The sequence below is a fragment of the Macaca nemestrina genome, chromosome 9, assembly GCF_043159975.1.
Source record: "Macaca nemestrina isolate mMacNem1 chromosome 9, mMacNem.hap1, whole genome shotgun sequence".
Lineage (NCBI taxonomy): Eukaryota > Metazoa > Chordata > Mammalia > Primates > Cercopithecidae > Macaca > Macaca nemestrina.
The window spans coordinates 108,429,190-108,447,916 of NC_092133.1; the positions used below are offsets into that span (position 1 = coordinate 108,429,190).

The following is an 18,727-nucleotide window of genomic DNA, read 5'->3' on the forward strand; positions in this document are numbered from 1 at the left end:
CAGTGGCCGGATCTCAGCTCACTGCAAGCTCCGCCTCCCGGGTTCACGCCATTCTCCTGCCTCCGCCTCCCGAGTAGCTGGGACTACAGGCGTCCGCCACCTCGGCCGGCTAGTTTTTTGTATTTTTTAGTAGAGACGGGGTTTCACCGTGTTAACCAGGATGGTCTCGATCTCCTGACCTCGTGATCCGCCCGTCTCGGCCTCCCAAAGTGCTGGGATTACAGGCTTGAGCCACCGCGCCCGGCCATAAAGTCTTAAATATTGCAAAACGCAAAAAGGCACAGGTGGAAAGGAAATGTTTATACATAAATAAAATACAGATTATTTTCAGTTAAATGATACCAACATTCCCAAATGGAATGGGAACGGTTTGTTGTTGTTTAGTTTTAAAAAGGAAGAATTCACACCTGTTACTTCTTTAGGATATTCTTGAGACATCTTAATGAAGTTTAGGAAGTTCTTGAGAAAACGGGTAATTAACACTGACTGGGAGAGGCCTCTTACGGGAGGCGAATGCACAAGGCCTGTGAGGGGACCCAACAACCACAGAAGGTGGACTGCTATGGAAGAACCCCAGCTCCCAGCTTGCACAGCTAGGTAGGTGCTGCTCTCTGGGACAGGGCGCACTGGGGAGGAAGAGGTTGGTAAAAGATGGCAGGCCTAACTCTGGATGATTTCTGTCTTGAAATGTCCTAGAGGATGCCACATAAGTAGTGAACACACAGGTCTGGAGCTCCAAGAAGACAGCACTGGGGTGCCAGTCTGAAAGTCTGTGACAGGCAGAAAGAGCAAAGCCAGGGGCAAGGGACCTGGGGGAGGCTTAAGAACTAAGAAAAGGAGGGGCTGGGCCTGGAACTGGAGGGTCCCTCCCATTTTAAGGGCTGGAGACAGGATGAAGGGGCAGCAAAGGAGAGGGAGGAGTAAAACCTGGTATGTGGTGTTCTTGTTGAGTCTTGTAATAGTTTGGAAAAGAACTTCTAAGGCAAAGCTGTGTTTGCAAGTGCCTAAACTAGGCTTACAACATTATATGGGGCATATGAGAAGGAAACTGAAGGGGTCTCTTGCACAATAAAACATTAAATTGGAAGATCAAGGATTCTAGAGGCAGTGACTGTGCAAGTGGCGGGGCAGGAGAAGCAGCAGGTGGGTTCAGGAGGGAGGAGGCCAGGGAGAGAAGGGCAAGTGAGTAAGGGTAGAGGGACAAAAGCAGTGGCGGGGAAGACAGGGTGGAAGAAGGGGATGGAGGAACAATCCTTAATGGAAGCAAAACTCTGGGCAGATTAAGGATAAAAAGACCATCAGTGAGCAGCACAGGGTCACCAGCACTGTAGGGTCATGGGCCATGAGCAGCGCAGGGTCACAAGCAGCGTAGGGTCACATGGCTTGACCAGCTCCTCTGCAGAGCCCCCCACCCCTCATCCCTAAACCACAGACAGAGTGAGAGGGTCTAATGCTCCCCAAAGCAACCAGAAGCTTCCTTGTGGCTTATTTTGCCAGGTGCAGTTGTGAAGCCCCTGAGAAACTGGTGGGTTAGGGAGGGGGAGGTCAGACTCTTCTCGGTCTCTTCCAGAGCAACGGGGATTTTGGCATGGTGAGGGGTGGGGGGTTTGGCACCCAAATGTTTGCTGAATGAAAACATCCATGACTAATGGTTCTCTTGCTTAAAAAGATTACTGTTCTGTGTTCAGTGCTTTAATAATGAAATAGCAATTTTTTAAGTTTTAAAAACTTGGATTTTTATAGCTTATCAGATGTTCCTTAGAATAGATCAGGGCACCGTACTGAAGACAAAGTAAAAATCCTAAAAAGAAAGTACGGTTGACCCTTGAACAACACAGGTTCAAGCTGTGTGGATCCACTAATATGCAGATATTTTCGTTAACAGCTACACCGAATGCACCTGACTCTCCTGCCTCCCTTCCACCTTCTCCACCTCTTTTGCCTCCACAGCCCCAGAGGCAGCAAGACCAATCCCTCCTCCCCTCCTCAGCCTACTCAACGTGAAAACGACCAGGATGACGACCTTTATGATGATCCACTTCCACTTAATGAATGGGAAATATATTTTCCTGGCTGGGCGCGGTGGCTCACACCTGTAATCCCAGCACGTCAGGAGGCCAAGGTGGGCAGATCACGAGGTCAGGAGATCAAGACCATCCTGGCCAACATGGTGAAACCCCATCTCTACTAAAAATACAAAAATAAGCTGGGCATGGTACACATGCCTGTGGTCCCAGCTACTTGGGAGGCTGAGGCAGGAGAACTGCTTGAACCCAGGAGGCGAAGGCTGTAGTGAGCCAAGATTGTGAAACTGCACTCCAGCCTGGGTGACAGAGCAAGACTCCATCTCAAAAAAAAAAAAAAAAAAAAAAAAAATACACACACACACACACACACACACACACACACACACACATACACACACATATATTTGTCCTTATTTTCTTAACCTTTTCTTTTCTCTGGCTTACTTCATTGTAAGAATACAGTACAGCATACATATAACATGCAAAATAATCAAATATTTATGTTATAGGTAAGGCTTTCAGTCAACAGTAGGCTATTAAGTTTTGGGGGGGTCAAAAGTTCTATGTGGATTTTCAACTGTGCAGGGTTCCATGCCTCGAACCCTGGAGTTGTTCATGGGTCAAGTGGAGTAACACGTTTGAAATCCCAAAGGCAAATAGCCAATAAGCTGTAGTAAGAGGTTCTAAGTATACTAATAATAAAATGGAAAACCATTATAGGGCAAGTCCACCTTGACCTTCCCAAATTAGTTGGGTGACCCTCCCCTTGCTCCGAGTGCTGCCTTTATCTCAGGGTAGGGTAAGGGCCTCTTCCCTGGATAGGAAGCCTGGATAAGCCCTCATCTCATCCCCAGTACGCGCGGCATCTAGCACAGGGGCCGGCAGTGCGTGCTCCCTGAATGCTTCATGGACACATGGTCCCCTGCAGGGATGACGAGGGGCCTGCATCCACAGGGCTCCAGCAGGCTACTGAAAGAGCTTTGAAAGGACAGATTTCCAGCCCAAGGGAAGTCGGCAGGACTACATACGAGAGTGATTTGCTAGTAAAACGACCACAAATAATGGCATTCAGGAAAGAGAACTGCATTGACAAAGGTGTAGTGAATTAAGGGAAACTGAGTCCTTGGCTTGTGAGACAGGTGCAGTGGTGAGCAACAAAGTTCAGAGGCGGCAGCTATGGGCACACAGGAAGCCAGAGAGACTTTCAAATAAGGTCCAGGAAGTCATAAAGCATGGCATTGTAACTGCACTGGAAAGGCCTTTGTGGGAGTTTCCAAGTGTCCTTCACTCATCAATAATAGCATTTGAGTGTGATAACTATTGGTGGAAAAAAGTAAGTCACTCAAGAAAGCTCAATAACCTTATCAATTTTGGGGGATTTTCATTTATTATATTAAGTTTAAACAGAAAGAATAAGCTAATGTTTTAGATCATAATTTTCCTCTGTGTGAACATAACTCTTCAGGTAAAGATCTAGGTGAGGCTCAGTGGAATTCCAGCTGGCACTGACCTCAGGGTCCCAGGGTGTGTATTTTACAAAGGCTGATGACAAACTCCTCTCACTCTCCAACAAAGAGACAACCAGAAAATGTGCAATACCACTGTGCTGACAGCAGAAAATGGGGGCTGGACCTAAGTAAACCTCCAGATCGTTAGAGCAGCAGAAAAAGAAGACTGTGATGCAATCTTCACCCAGATACCAGAGACATCACTTCCTTACAGACGTGAGGCGCTCAAACCTCCCAAGCTCTCCACAGAGGTCGGTGCTCACTGGCTCAGTACAAAAAGCTGACTACATTTTCTTCTGACTTTGTAACTTACCTTAGTAGATGAATATTAATAACTGTATTAGGTAATATTTAAGAGAATACTTAATGTTTGGGAAAAAACCAGTCATGAACCAGGTGTGATATTCCATTACGGCTAACTGAAGGAATCAGACAACATGATACATCCTGTAACAGAGGGAAAGCAGTTGCCATATTGGGAGATAAGGCATTCATGGTAAGCTTAACTTAAAAATACTTAATTTAGCAAAACTTGCCAATAAAACTATAGTCAAGAGTCAGCTGCAACTTCTTTAGTAAACTCCCACTTGGATATTTTAACTCTCTGCCAAGTAAAATAATGCACAGTTTATTTTCCTAAACAATATCCCACGACCATTGCTAAGAGGTCACTCTTACTCAAATAAGTTTTCAGATTTAATTCATGAGAATGACTATTCTGAGAAGTCCCTCTCGAAACTATAGGTTAATGAGCAACTACGGAGCTATAAAGAGGCATCAGCTGACTGCACATCACAAAGCCATTCAGAGGCATTTGGAGGGGATCAAACAAAACTCACGGAATCAAGGATATATGCAAATGAGATCCCAATGATGCTGAAATTATTCCAATCCGATTTTAAAGAATAATACTAGGCCAGTTAATTTTCTGAATCTGTACCAGATATAATTTCCTTCTGGAAATTTCAGCTGTTTGGTTTGGATGATTAGAGCATGTTACGATACAGCTGAGGTCGAAATCATACGGGTCAAGACTCTGTGAAGTGAACTGGTAGCTTCATTCCATTCTCAATTATACCCTAATTCCAGAGTGCTGTCTCATAAACATACTATTTGGGGGGAATGGGGGTAGCTTCCTAAACTCCCTGTATTCAGCAATGCTCCATAAATTACCACTTTTGTGGCCAAAAAAATTATTTTAAAGGAGTAATTATTATTTTCTGTTTATAAAATTTCTGCCAGTTTCACATTTGGATTCTTTTTGTACCTGATGCTGGAAGATTTTCCAATAGCCTGGAATATACATTTATATTATGAATATAGGTTAATAAATTAACATAAAGTATAATCTTTACCCTAACCTACAGCAATAACCTCCTTGCTGGTATTCCTGGAGAGATCTTAATAAAAATCTCGCATGATTCTGTTGGTATCCTGTGGATATGGGTTACACTGTGTCCTCTCTTCCAATATGTTGAAGTCCTAACCCCCAGTGGCTCAGAATAGGGCCTTATTTGGAGACAAGGCCTTTACAGAGGTAGTAGAGTTAAAACGAGCTCGTTAGGGCAGGACTTAATACAATATGATTGGGGCCCTTACATAAAGGGGAAACTTGGAGACGACATACACACAGGAGAACGCAGCGTGAGCATGAGGCTGGGCACTCACACACCACAGAGAGACGCCTGGAGCAGAACCTTCCCTCACAGCCCTCGGAACTAACCTGGCCAGTGCCTTGATTTTGGACTTCCGGCCTCCAGGACTGGGAGACAATGAAGTTCTGGGGCTGAAGCCACCCAGTGTGCAGCACATTGTTCTGGCAACCCCAGGGAATTAACAGAATATCTGTCTAAAGATCTTGATGGCTCCCTGCCACCTGAAGTGAAGCTGGCGATCCACAGTCCGGGAGTAGCTCACAGACAGGTTTCGTTTGGCTTCGAGATTCTTTTTAAAATCTCAGCTAACAACAGGGAATGTTCAAAAATAAGTTCAGTTTTCTAGCTTCTCTTTGAACACTGGAAGGCCCCAGCCCCTCATTTCTACATGGCAAGGATTAGCCATACTGTGATTTTCAAATGTTACTGAGTGTACATGCATGCACACACATGAACACATGCTTACTTAGCATTTGCCATCAGTAACAACCCTCTCTTTCCTCTAAAAGGAGGCATTTGCAGCTCAGGAAATGATCCTGATCATCTACCTAAAATGTATAAACAGAAGAGAAAGAACAAAACAGTACGGAGTGCAGCAAACAGTGAACATAGCAAGCCTGAGACTGCTATGGGGCTGCTTCTGGAGCTGACCTCAGCTGGCATTTGAGAGCGTCCATTTCAGGAGGGCTCCCAGCAATCCCAGGACAGGTAAGAGCAGCTTGCTATGCACACAGGTGTACAAACAAGGTGGTTTATGCTGAGCCTGCTTTCCCTCTGGGACTCTGGAATTTTGGTATGTGCTTAACAGAGGATGTCTGCGTGATCAACACACACAAACCTCAGGCGTTGAGTCTCTAATGGGCTTTGCTGGTGGACAACATCTTTGAAGTATAGTCATACGTCATTTAACAATGGGTACATTCTGAAAAATGCTTCATTAGGCAATTCAATCCTTGTAGGAATACCATAGACTGCACTTACACAAAAGCAGGCGCTACGGCCTACTACAAACCAAGGCTGTGTGGTATGACCTATTGCTCCAAGGCTGCAAACCTGTACTGCATGTGACTATACTGAATACTGTAGGTAACTGGAACACAAGGGTGAGTATTTGTGTATCTAAATATATCTAAACAAAGAAAAAGCACTGTAAAAATATGGTATTGAAGATAAAAATGGTCCACCTGTACAGGGCACTTACGGTAAATGGGGCTTGCAGGACTGGAAGTTGCTCTGGATGAGTGAGCGAATGGTGAGTAAATGTGAATCCTAGGGCATTACTGTACACTACTGTGGATCTGATAAATGCTGTACATTTAGGCACTATTAAATTTATGAAAAAGATTTTCTGTAATAATAAATTAACCCTAGCTTACTGTAACTTTATCAACTTTAAAAAAATTTTAAACTTTGGACTCTTTTGTAATAATGCTTAGCTGAAAACACACACTATACAGTTGTACAAAAATATTTTCTCTCTTTATATCCTTATTCTACAAGCTATTTTATATTTAAGGTTTTTTTTCTTCACTTTCTAAACTTTTTTGTTAAAAACTAAGACATCAACACACATCTGCCTAGACCTACACAGAGTGAGGATTATCAATATTGCTGTTTTCTGCCTCCACATCTTGCCCCACTGCCAGGTCTTCAGAGGCAGTAATACAAAGCAGTGTCTCTTGCCTGCTTCCAGAACACCTCCTGAAGGACCTGCCTGAGGCTGTTTCACTGTTAACTTCTTTGTTTTAAAATAAGTAGAAGGGGTACACTCTAAAGTAACAATAAATAGTAAACACATAAAACAGTAACAGAGTCGTTTATTATCAAGTATTATATGTACTGTGCACATGCTAGACTTTTACATGTCTGACAGCACAGGTTTGCTTACATCAGCATCACCACAAACACCTGAAGCCTAGGATGCACTAGGATGTTATGATGTCACTAGGCGATAGGAATTTCTGAGCTCCACTATCATCTTCTGGACAAATGTCATATATGTGGTCCACCGTTGACTGAAACACCATTATGTGGCACATGACCATATTGTTACAACTCACTGCTGGGGGATCAAGTGTGCCCTGTATCACTCCACTGGGAGAGGACTATTTTTCCTCCACACTTTGCCCCACAGGCCCTCCCCTTTTTGCTGATTTTGCATTATACCCGGACATTGTAATAAGTCATAGCTGCAGAACTATATGCTGGGTCCTGTGAGTCCTGCCAGTAAATGATCAAACCTGGGGTGGTCTTAGGGACTCCCAACACACACAGTATTTTACAAATGCCAGGCTGTACCCGATTAGTGGGTTTTTAAACAAATATACCAGATTATGAACAGCATTCTTTACTGAAATTTTTAAAAAATGAAACAGATGGAAAAGAGTAGATCTAGCAAGTTGAGGTATCTGTTTATGAAATCTTGGGCAGTAGTGTGCACTAAGATGAACATAATTTGTATTGCACTTGCCTTTAACTTTACTGAATTTGCATAAGCATGGCAACTCTTAGACTCCCTGTCACTAAGTTTAGATAACTAGTGACTTGACCACCACTTATTATTTGCTAGCAATCGGAGGAACAACTGAATAAGATGTCTGGACTCATCACTGAATAGATGCCACCTGAATAACAGCTTTTGAATTCCTCAGAATCTATTAAAAGCGACCCATAAAGGAAGTCTTTCAGGGTCAGACTCAACTGATTCCACAGTCACTTCACCATCAGAGCACCAGATTCTGAGAAGGGATTTAGAGGCTGCAGTTCAGGGGTTGAATGGCAGGCATCGGACAGCCGTGCAGCAATGGCTGGGCCCTGCCAAGAACTCCTCAGGCTGAGACCCAACCCCACTTGGCATCATCAGTCATCCTGACAGGCTGATATAACAAGCACTCTTCTTAGAATGCATCACCTAGGGAGGTGGAGCACAACCGCCTGCTTAAGTGTGGGTTGTACAGAGTGACCTCATTACAAGGATACACAGTACAGAAAGTGGAGAAAAAGAGTGACTACAAAGCACAGAAACCTGACGAACACAACCTCAGCCAGGGATCAAGGTTATCATCAATAGTCATAAGTCATGTTGACCTTATGTACCTTTGATGTGATGTGATAAAAATGATGCTTTACCTTTGTTATCTTCCTCCAAAAAAACATATAATCCCAGTCTAATCATGAGAAAAACATCACACAAATCCCAAGTTAGGAACATTCTACAAAAAAAACTAGCTAGCACTCCTCAAAACTGTCAAGATCATCAAAAACAAGGAAAGCCTGAGAAACTGTCACAGCCAAGAGGAGACTAGGGAGACACGACAACTAGATACAGTATGGTGTCCTGGATGGGATCCTAAAGAAGAAAAGGGATGCTGGGTAAAAACTAAGTAAACTGGAGTAAAAATGAACTTCAGTTAATAATAATAATATATGGGCAGGTATGGTGGCTCACACCTGTAATCCTAGCACTCAGGGAGGCCGAAGAGGAAGAGTCACTTGAAGACAGGAGTTCAAAGCCGGCCTGGGCAACGCAGCAAGGCCCAATCTCTACAAAATATTTTTAAAAGTTACGCGAGTATGAAGGTGCACGGCTGTAGTTCCAGATACTCAGGAGGCTGCAGGGACAGGATCACTTAAGCACAGGAGTTTGAGGCTACAGAGAGCCATGAATGGTGCCAATGCACTCTAGACAGGGCAACAGAATGAGATCCATCTCAAAAATAATAGAATAATACTATATCAGTATCAGTTCATTAAGTGTAACAAATAGATCACACTAAGATACTAAATTGTGTACATTATATCATACAATTTTATAATATAGATGTTAAAAACAAACTGGATGTGAGGTTTACAGGAACTCTGTTTTCTTCACAATTTTTATGTAAATCTAAAACTAATCTAAAACAAAAGTTTATTTAAAAAAATATATCTATGGAAATGAAAGTATAACCCAGCAAAACTTTTGCAATGCAACTAAAGCTTAGAAATTCATAACTGTAGATGCCTGTATTAAAAAAAAAAAACTCAAATCAATAACCTAACTTTCCATATTAAGCAACTAGAAGAAGAGCAAACTGAAACTAAAGTAGAAGGAAGTAATCGAGATTGAAGTGGAAAGAAATGAAATAGAAATATTAAAACAAGAGAGAAAATCAATAAAACTGAAAGTTGATTCCTTGGAAAAAACAACAAAATTGAAAAACCTGAAGGCAGACCAACCAAGAAAAAGAAAGATGGCTCAAATGAGTAAAATCAGAAGCAAAACAGAGGACATTATAGACTTTACAGAAATAAAAAGAATTACAAAAGAATACTGTGGAACAACTGCATGACAACAAATTGGGTAATGCTGATGAAATGGACAAATTCCTAGAAAAACAAACTACTGCAATTGACTCAAGAAGAGATAACCTGAATAGACCTATAAGAAATAAGCAAGGAGACTGATTAGTAATGTAGAAATTTCCAAAAGAGAAAAACCCTGACCAACATGGCTTCAGTGGTAAATTCTACCAAACATTCAAATAAGAATACCAACCCTTGACAAACTCTTCAAAAAAAAAAAAGAAGGAATATTTCTCAATTTGTTCTATGAGGCTAGTATTACCCTGATACCAAAACCAAAGCTATCACAAGAAAACCATAGACCAAATTCCTTACAAATATGGATGTAATTATCAACAAAAGACTAGCAAACTGAGTTCAGCAACATATAAAAAGAATTATATACTGTGACTAACTGGGAATTATCCCAGGAATGCAGGGTTAACATATTAATAGAACAAAAGATGAAAACTACACAATCAATCACGATAGATGCAGAAAAAGCATTTAACAGAATCTAATACCCTTTCAAAATAAAAACACTACACAAATTAGGAATATAAGAAAACTTCCTCAATCTGATAAAGGACATCTACAAAAAACTCACAGCACACAGCACATTTAATGGAGAAGAATGGAAAGCTTCATACCTAATATCAATGACAAGACAAGGATGTGCACTCATGATACTTCTATTCAACACTGTACTAGAGGTACTAACTGTGGCAACTAGGCAAGAAAACGAAATAAAAGGCATTCCATAATGAAAAGGAAGAAGTAAAACGATCTCTATTTGCAGGTAATCTTCCCATGTAACATTCTAAAGAATCTACTAAAAAAATTATTAGAATAAATGAATTCAGCAACGTGGCAGCGTACAAGATCAATCTACAAGAATAAATTGTATTTCTATAGTCTAGCAATAAACCACCAAAAATGAAATTAAGAAAACAATTCAGTTTATAACAGCATGAAAAAGAGTTAAATACCTATGAATTTTTTTTTTTTTTTTTTTTTTTTTTTTTGAGACGGAGTCTCACTCTGTCACCAGGCTGGAGTGCAGTGGCACAATCTCAGCTCACTGAAATCTCTGCCACTGCAACTTCCGCCTCCTGGGTTCAAGTGATTCTCCTGCCTCAGCCTCCTGAGTAGCCGGGACTACAGGTGCGTGTCACCACACCCAGCTAATTTTTGTGTTTTTAGTAGAGATGGGGTTTCACCATGTTGGCCAGGATGGTCTCGATCTCTTGACCTCGTGACCCGCCCTCCTTGGCCTCCCAAACTGCTGGAATTACAGGTGTGAGCCACCGCGCCCAGCCCCAGGAATAAATTTAACAAAAGAAATATAAGATTTGTATACTGAAAACTATAGAAAAATGTTGACAAAATGAAAGAAAATCTAAATAAATAGAAAGATATTCCATGTTAGAAGATATTTGAATGCTTAATACTGCTAAGACCACAATACTTCCCAAACTGATCTACAATGTATCAATGCAATTCCTACTAAAATCCCAAAATTTTGGGGTGGTGGGTGCTGACAGAAATCGACAAGCTAATTCTAATGTTCATTGGGAAATGCAAGGATCACGGATGGCATGGCCAAAACAACATTGAGAGAGAAAAACAAAGCTGGAAACTCATACTTTCTGATTTCAACTTCAAATCTATGGTAATCAAGACAATGTAGTACTGATATAAGGATATACATAAAGATCAATGGAACAAAACTGAAAACCCAGAAATAAACTTTCATGTTTATGGTCAAGTGATTTGTGACAAGGGTGACAAGACAGTTCAGTGGGGAAAGGATAAAGGCACTGGGACAACTGGATGTCCAAATGCACAAGAATGAATGTGGACCCCAACTCACAAAAATTAGCTCAAAATGAATGATGGACCTAAATATAAGAGCTAAATTTATAAAACTCCTAAAGGAAGATATAGGGGTAAATCATCATGATCATGGGTTATGCAATGATTCTTAAGATAAGCACAAGTGACAAAAGAAATACATTGGGCTTCATGAAAATAAAAACCTAAGTTCCAAAATATACCATCACAAAAAAGAAATGACAAAACAGATGAGAAAATGTGTGTGAATCATATACCTGACAAAGGACTTGTATCCAGAACATATAAAGAACTCCTGCAACTCAACAACCAAAAGACAAACCCATTTTTAAATGGGCAAAGAATGTAAACAGATACTTCTCCAAAGAAAACATACAAGTGGTCAATAAACACATGCAAAGATGCTCAACCGTCATTAATCCTCAGGGAAATGCAAATAAAAACAATGAGCTAACCCTTCAAACCCACTAGAATGGCTAACATGAAAAAGACAGACACTAACAAGCATTGACAAGGATGTGATGTGGAGAAACTGAAAATCTCATTATGTTGCCAAAGGAAATCTGAAACTGTGCATTCACTTTGAAAAACAGTCAATCTGCTGTTCCTCAAACCAGAGTTACCATATGACCCAGCAATTCTACTTCTAGATATATACCAGGAGAAATGAAGACATATGCCCACATATAAACTATATCAGTTCATTTTCATGCTGCTGATAAAGACATACCTGAGACTGGGCAATCTACAAAAGAAAGAAGGTTTAATTGAACTTATGGTTCCACATGGCCGGGGAAGCCTCACAATCATGGCGGAAGGCAAGGAGGAGCAAGTCACGTCTTACACGGATGGCAGCAGGCAAAGAAAGAATGACAGCCAAGCGAAAGGGGCTTCCCCTTATCAAACCATCAGATCTCATAAGGCTTATTCACCACCACGAGAACAGTATGGGGGAAACTGGTGCCATGATTCAATTATCTCCCACCAGGTCTCTCCCACAACAACGGGAATTATGGGAGACACAATTCAAGACGAGATCTTGGTGGGGACACAGCCAAACTATATCATTCCACCCCTTGCCCCTCCCAAATCTCACGTCCTCACATTTCAAAACCAATCATGCCTTCCTAACAGTCCCTCATTTCAGCATCAACCCAAAAATCCACAGTCCGAAGTCTCATCTGAGACAAGGCGAGTCCCTCCCACCTATGAGCCTGAAAAATCAAAAGCAAGCTAGTTACTTCCTAGATACAATGGGGGTACAGGTAATGGGTAAATACAGCCATTCCAAAGGGGAGAAATTGGCCAAAACAAAGAAGTTACAGGGCCCAAGCAAGCCCGAAATCCAGCAGGGCAGTCAAATTTTAAAGCTCTAAAATGATCTCCTTTGACTCCAGGTCACGCTGATCCAAAAGGTGGGTTCCCATGGTCTTGGGCAGCTCCACCCCTGTGGTTTTGCAAGGAATAGCTCCCGTCCTGGCTGCTTTCACAAGCTGGTGTTGAGTGTCTGCAACTTTTCCAGATTCACGGTACAAGCTGCTGGTGGATCTACCATTCTGGGGTAGCTCTTCTCATAGCTCCACTAGGTAGTGCCCCAGCAGGGACTCTGTGTGAGGGCTCTGACCCGATATTTCCCTTCCACATAGTCCTAGCAGAGGTTCTCCACGAAGGCCCTGCCCCTGAAGCAAACTTTTGCCTGGGCATCCAGGCATTTCCATACATCTGAAATCTAGGCAAACCTCAATTCTTGACTTCTGGACACTCACAGGCTCAATGCCACACAGAAGCTGCCAAGGCTTGGGCTTCCACCCTCTGAAGCAACAGCCTGAGCTGTGCCTTGGCCCCTTTTAGTTATGACTGGAGTGGCTGGGACACAGGGCAGCAAGTGCCTAGACTACACACAGCACAGGAACCCTGGGCCTAGTCTACGAAAACATTTTCTCCAAGACCTCCAGGCCTGTGATGGAAGGGGTTGCCCTAAAGACCTCTAACATGCCCTGGAGACATTTTCCCCATTGTCTTGGGGATTACATTCTCTCCAGCAAATTTCTGCAGTCCGCACGAATTTCTCCTCAGATAATGGGTGTTTCTTCTCTATCAGACTGTCAGGCTGCAAATTTTGTGAACTTTTATGCTCTGCTTCCCTTATAAAACTGCATGCCTTTAACAGCACCCAAGTCACCTCTTGAATGCTTTGCTGCTTAGAAATTTCTTCCACCAGATACCCTAAATAATCTCTCTCAAGTTCAAAGTTCCACAAATCTCTATTGCAGGGGCAAAATGCCACCAGTTTCTTTGATAAAACATAACAAGAGTCACCTTTGCTCCAGTTCCCCAGTTCCTCATCTCCATCTGAGGCCACCTTAGCCTGAACCTTATTTTCCATATCGCTATCACTACTTTGGGCAAAGCCATTCAACAAGTCTCTAGGAAGTTCCAAATTTTCCCACATTTTCCTGTGTTCTTCTGAGCCTTTCAAACTGTTCCAATCTCTGCCTGTTACCCAGTTCTAAAGTCACGTACATATTTTTGGGTATCTTCAGCAGCGCCCCACTCTACTGGTACCAATTTACTGTATCAGTCCGTTTTCACACTGATGATAAAGACATACCCGAGACTGGAAAAAAAAGAGGTTTAATTGGACTTAATTCCACACAGCTGGGGAGGCCTCAGAATCATGGCGGAGGGTGAAAGGCACTTCTCACATAGTGCCAGCAAGAGAAAATAAGAAGGCGGCAAAAACAGAAACCCCTGATAAACCCATCAGATCTCGAAGACTTATTCATTACCACGAGAACATTATGGGGGAAACTGCTGCCATGTTTCAGTTATCTCCCACCAGGTCCCTCCCACAATAATGGGAGTTATGGGACATACAATTCAAGATGAGATTTGGGTGGCAACACAGCCAAACTACATCACAAACTTATACAAATCTTACCACAAACTAAGGTTCACAGCAGCAGTATTCATAATAGCCAGAAAGTAGAAACAAATTAAATGTCTACCAACTGATTAATGACTAAACAAAATGAAGTACAGCCACCCTCAGCATCTGTGGAAGGTTGGTTCCAGGGCCCCCTGCGGATATTAAAATCTGAGGATGCTCAAGTCCCTGAAATAAAATGGCATAGTCATTTTCGTATAACCTGTGCATATCATCTCATATATCTCTACATGACTTATAATACCTAATAAAATGTAAATGCTAGGTAAATCGTTGTTATACTGTTTTGTTTAGGGAATAATGACAAGAAGAAAAAGTCTGTACATGTTCAGCACAGATACAACCATCACAGGCCTAACCACATTTTCAATTTGCAGTTGGTTGAACCTTTAGGTGCAACACCCTTATACAAGGAGGGCCAACACTCACTCTCTCATATACATATACATATACATATACATATAGGGAGAGTGCCGAAAGCCTGTGCGTTGTGACCAACTCAGCATTCCACTGGAGGCTATATGATCAAATAGCAAACTGTTCACCATGAATGCAGGATGTGGGCAAACTCAGAACTGTGCCTGCCACCAGAAGGTTTGCTGAAGGCAGTAACTCCCTGGCGCCATGCTCCCTGAGGTAATCTACTGGAACGTCTGGAGACTACTGTTCAGAGAATGCAGCTGTGCAGGCCTACACTAAGTCAAGCAGCTGACTGACAAACACCCCCTTCTCCCTATCTCCTTTACTCAATAAATACTATAAATATTGTACTACAAATACTATACTCAATAAAGGGCTATAGAAACTCAGGGTCCTTGTTCACTAAAAGCAAGGAGGCCCCTGACCCCCTTCTTCCAAATACATTCTTTTGTCTTTGTCTTATTCTTGCGTTCGTCCTCCTTTGTTCACTCCAACAGGGATTGGGGGTGTGGTATATATATGTCTCATATATAGTCATATATATGTCTCATATAGTCATATATGTCATATATATGTCTCATATATATATATATCTCTCTCCATTCAATGGAATATTATTTGCAATAAAAAAGGACATACTATACATGCTACAATGTGGATGAATCCCGAAAACATATGCTAAGTAAAAGAAGCCAGTCATGAACTATCATATGAGATACTATTTATATGAAATGTTCAGAATAGGCAAATGAGACAGAAATTTGATTAGTGGTTTCCTGGGCCTGGGTGGAGGCTAAGAATGCGAAGTGAATGCCAAAGGGTAAGGGGTTTCTCTATGGGGTGAAGGGAATATTCTGAAATTATGTTGGAGTGATGGTTGTACAATGTATTAAAACCCACTGAAATGCTCACTTTAAATGGCTGAATTGTAATGGTATATAAAATATGTCTCAATAAAGCTATTAAAAAATAGGGAATAAAGAAAAGGACTGCATCCCCTCTTGTCTGGTCAGCTGTCACTTTGCCACCTCCGTCTCTTCTTGGTCCCCCTTCCCTTATGCCTGAATCCCCCCATCAATCACCAACTTCCTCTTTCTCCCTCTCCCACTGCTGTGGTTCTGCAGACAGAACTAACCTCACATGGAATGCTCAATCAAGGTTCAGCTGAGTGATGTGCCTGAAACTGAGGAGTTTGCCTCTGTCCCTTCAGAAAGCTTAAGCAGGGCGGGGTGTGGTGGCACATGCCTGTAATCCCAAAATTTTGGGAGGCTGAGATGGGCAGATCACTTGAGGTCAGGAGTGACCAGTCTGGCCAACATGGTGAAACCCCCATCTCTACTAAAAATCCAAAAAACTTAGCAGGGCATGGTGGCGCAAGCCTGCAATCCCAGCTCCTCAGAAGGCTGAGGCAGGAGAATCATTTGAACCCAGGAGGTGGAGGGTGCAGTGAGCTGAGATTGTGCTACTGTACTCCAGAGCCTGACCAACAAAGTGAGACTCCATCTCAAAAAAAAAAAAAAAAAAGCTTAAGCAATGAAATGACAGAATATGTGTCAAATGTTCTAAAGCTACTGGGGCACGGGAAGATAATGAATAGGTATTAAATGCTCCTTATGTTTCAGGCACATCATTACCATGTACTTCAGCCAGTAGGCAGTTATTACTGTGCTCACTACATGTTCAACAGATACTTACTGAGCATTTATTATAAGCTGGGCTGCGTTCCAGATGTTGGTCATATTGTAGTGAACCAAATGGACAAAAAGACAAAACATTTCTTACTCATGGGGCTTACTGACAAAACAATAAAATTAATGACTTCAACCTAAAGCATGCTGACAGGTGATAAGCACGTGGAGAAAAAGCAGGAAGTGACAAGCAGCGAGTGCGGTGCAGGAGGGAGGCTGCAACTTCAGATATGGTAGCCAGGCAACAGCTTCCTGATGTGCCCTTTGGCAAAGATGAGGAGGAGGAGGGCAAGATGCATCTCAAGCATGCCTGGGTCAGAGGGGGCTGGGTGCCAAGGGGGCTGGGTGCAGAAGTCCCGAGGCAGGTGTGTGTCTGGTACTTTCAGGGAACAAAGTGGCTGCAGCATGACACTGAGGAGAGTGGAGGCAGCTGGACAGAGATGAAAGGGAGGCTTAATCTTGCTGAGCCCCGTCAGTCACGTAAGGGCTTTGTGTTTTCCTCTGAGGAAGATGGGAACCACTATAGGTTCTGAACAGAGTAGAGGGCAAAGTGAGAAAAAAGAACAGGACCAAGCTCCTTCAGCTCTGGGTCATGACTGATTTTTCTACAGATGAACATCTGACCCCAAAGGAACTGGGGCCTCCAAAATTGAAAGAGGAGACTGATTTAGAGGGTGTGTGGCCTTAAACGGAGAGGTGATGAAGCTAGGGTGGGAAAAGCTATTCATACTGTCCTGTCACATCGGAAGCAAGAAAGCCGACCTGCACATTAAGACCCCAGAGTCACAGCAGCGCGCAAAGGTGAGAGAAGCAGCCAGAAGGAAGAGAAACCTGCAGTGGGCCTCATTCTACAGACTGATGTCCTTCCAGACCTACAGGACAAGGGATATGTGGGACCTGCCTGGACCTTCCAATATGTCCTTCTGCCTTGGCCTCTGGCTTTCTCATCCTTCCAACAGAAGATCCCAGTTCAGACAGGCGGTGAGCTTTTCATGTTGTCAAGGTACCACCTGGGACTAAAGTGGGTGCTATGCATGGTTCTCAGGATCAGCCAGCTTGGGTGACTCCTAAGGGAAGGGCAGGGCCTCGTGGAGGGGCAGCTGGATGCCAAGGCCTTTCTGCCCACCTCACCACAGCTCTGGCTTCCCCCAGCTGCTGCAGGAACACCACAAAGGCCTCTACATAACTCAGCAAGGTGCAAATCAATTACCTCACTCCCTTTCAAATTTCCTCATGTGGCAGTATCCATAGGAGAGCTTTCAGCATATTCTACAAGGCTAAAAAATACACTTAGTGATCCTAAGTTATTGTTGTGAAATATTTGCTTTGGGTGAAGTAGGTCTGGGTGTCTGAAGGGCCTGCAGGCTCTCTGTCCACAGCAGGCTGCAGTCCTACTCCGTGTGGGAAGCAGGGCCAGGACTAACTGCTCTTCCTCCCCCATCGCCTCCTGAGCAGCATGCCAAGATGCCAAACACATGCCCAGTGAAAATAAGGGGTTAACGAATGCACCTCTGTCAACTCTAGGCCAGACTTGTCCTGAAAGACTATTTCTAACTCTAGGGAACACGAGGAGGGAAGAACAATTCTACAAGAGTCTTGCTCAAGGCACACATCTCTATGCCCTCTGCCCATAAGCATGCAGCTGGGCTGAGCCTCGGCAGACAGCAGTGACCAGGGGATAGGCTGCAGGGCTGCACCCACCATGAAGGCCTCCAAGGCTGCTCCTCTCCAGCTGCAACCAACAAGACCCCCATGCACACTGGCATCCTGGCCAACACCAGTCTATTTCATAGGACAAATGAAGATTTCAATAGTTGTAATTATTCACAAGAAAAGTGCCAGTCCTACACTATTCCAAAGAAATGAACTCATCAGCCGCGTCATCTTTGGTGAGTGATGCAGAGGGCAGCGAGGGATGCCTGTTAGATATTCTCTCAAGGCAGACACTGGGTGAGCTGCGGGGTTTAAATGCTGGCCCTGTCCTCCACAGGACATGAACATCCTTCAAGCTAAACAATAACTCCGACCAGGAGGGCACTATCATTCACAGCCAGGCCATATTTTTCTCAGGAATTAAAGGTAGAAAAAATCCCCACCCCGTTCCATCTACAGCAACTTCAAAATAAATCCTTCCTCATGGCATGTAGTCCAGTACTAATTTCATCTATGGTTTCATCTGAGCTTTTCTTACTCTTCTTTTCCCTTCACTCAATTTCCCTACATAAAAATCTCAACCCTGTTGCCCTGTTGTGTGTTTTGGTTAGAACTTGAAATCCCTTTGAGGAACAAAGCTGGGCAATACGTA

At 43.0% G+C, this 18,727-nt stretch overlaps 1 protein-coding gene across 7 annotated transcripts in view; it reads right to left on the reverse strand.

The window, feature by feature from the left end:
- LOC105495960 (cyclin Y) overlaps positions 1 to 18,727 on the reverse strand; it is a 314,134-nt gene that overhangs the window by 20,304 nt on the left and 275,103 nt on the right. The gene's annotated exons all lie outside the window — the stretch shown is intronic.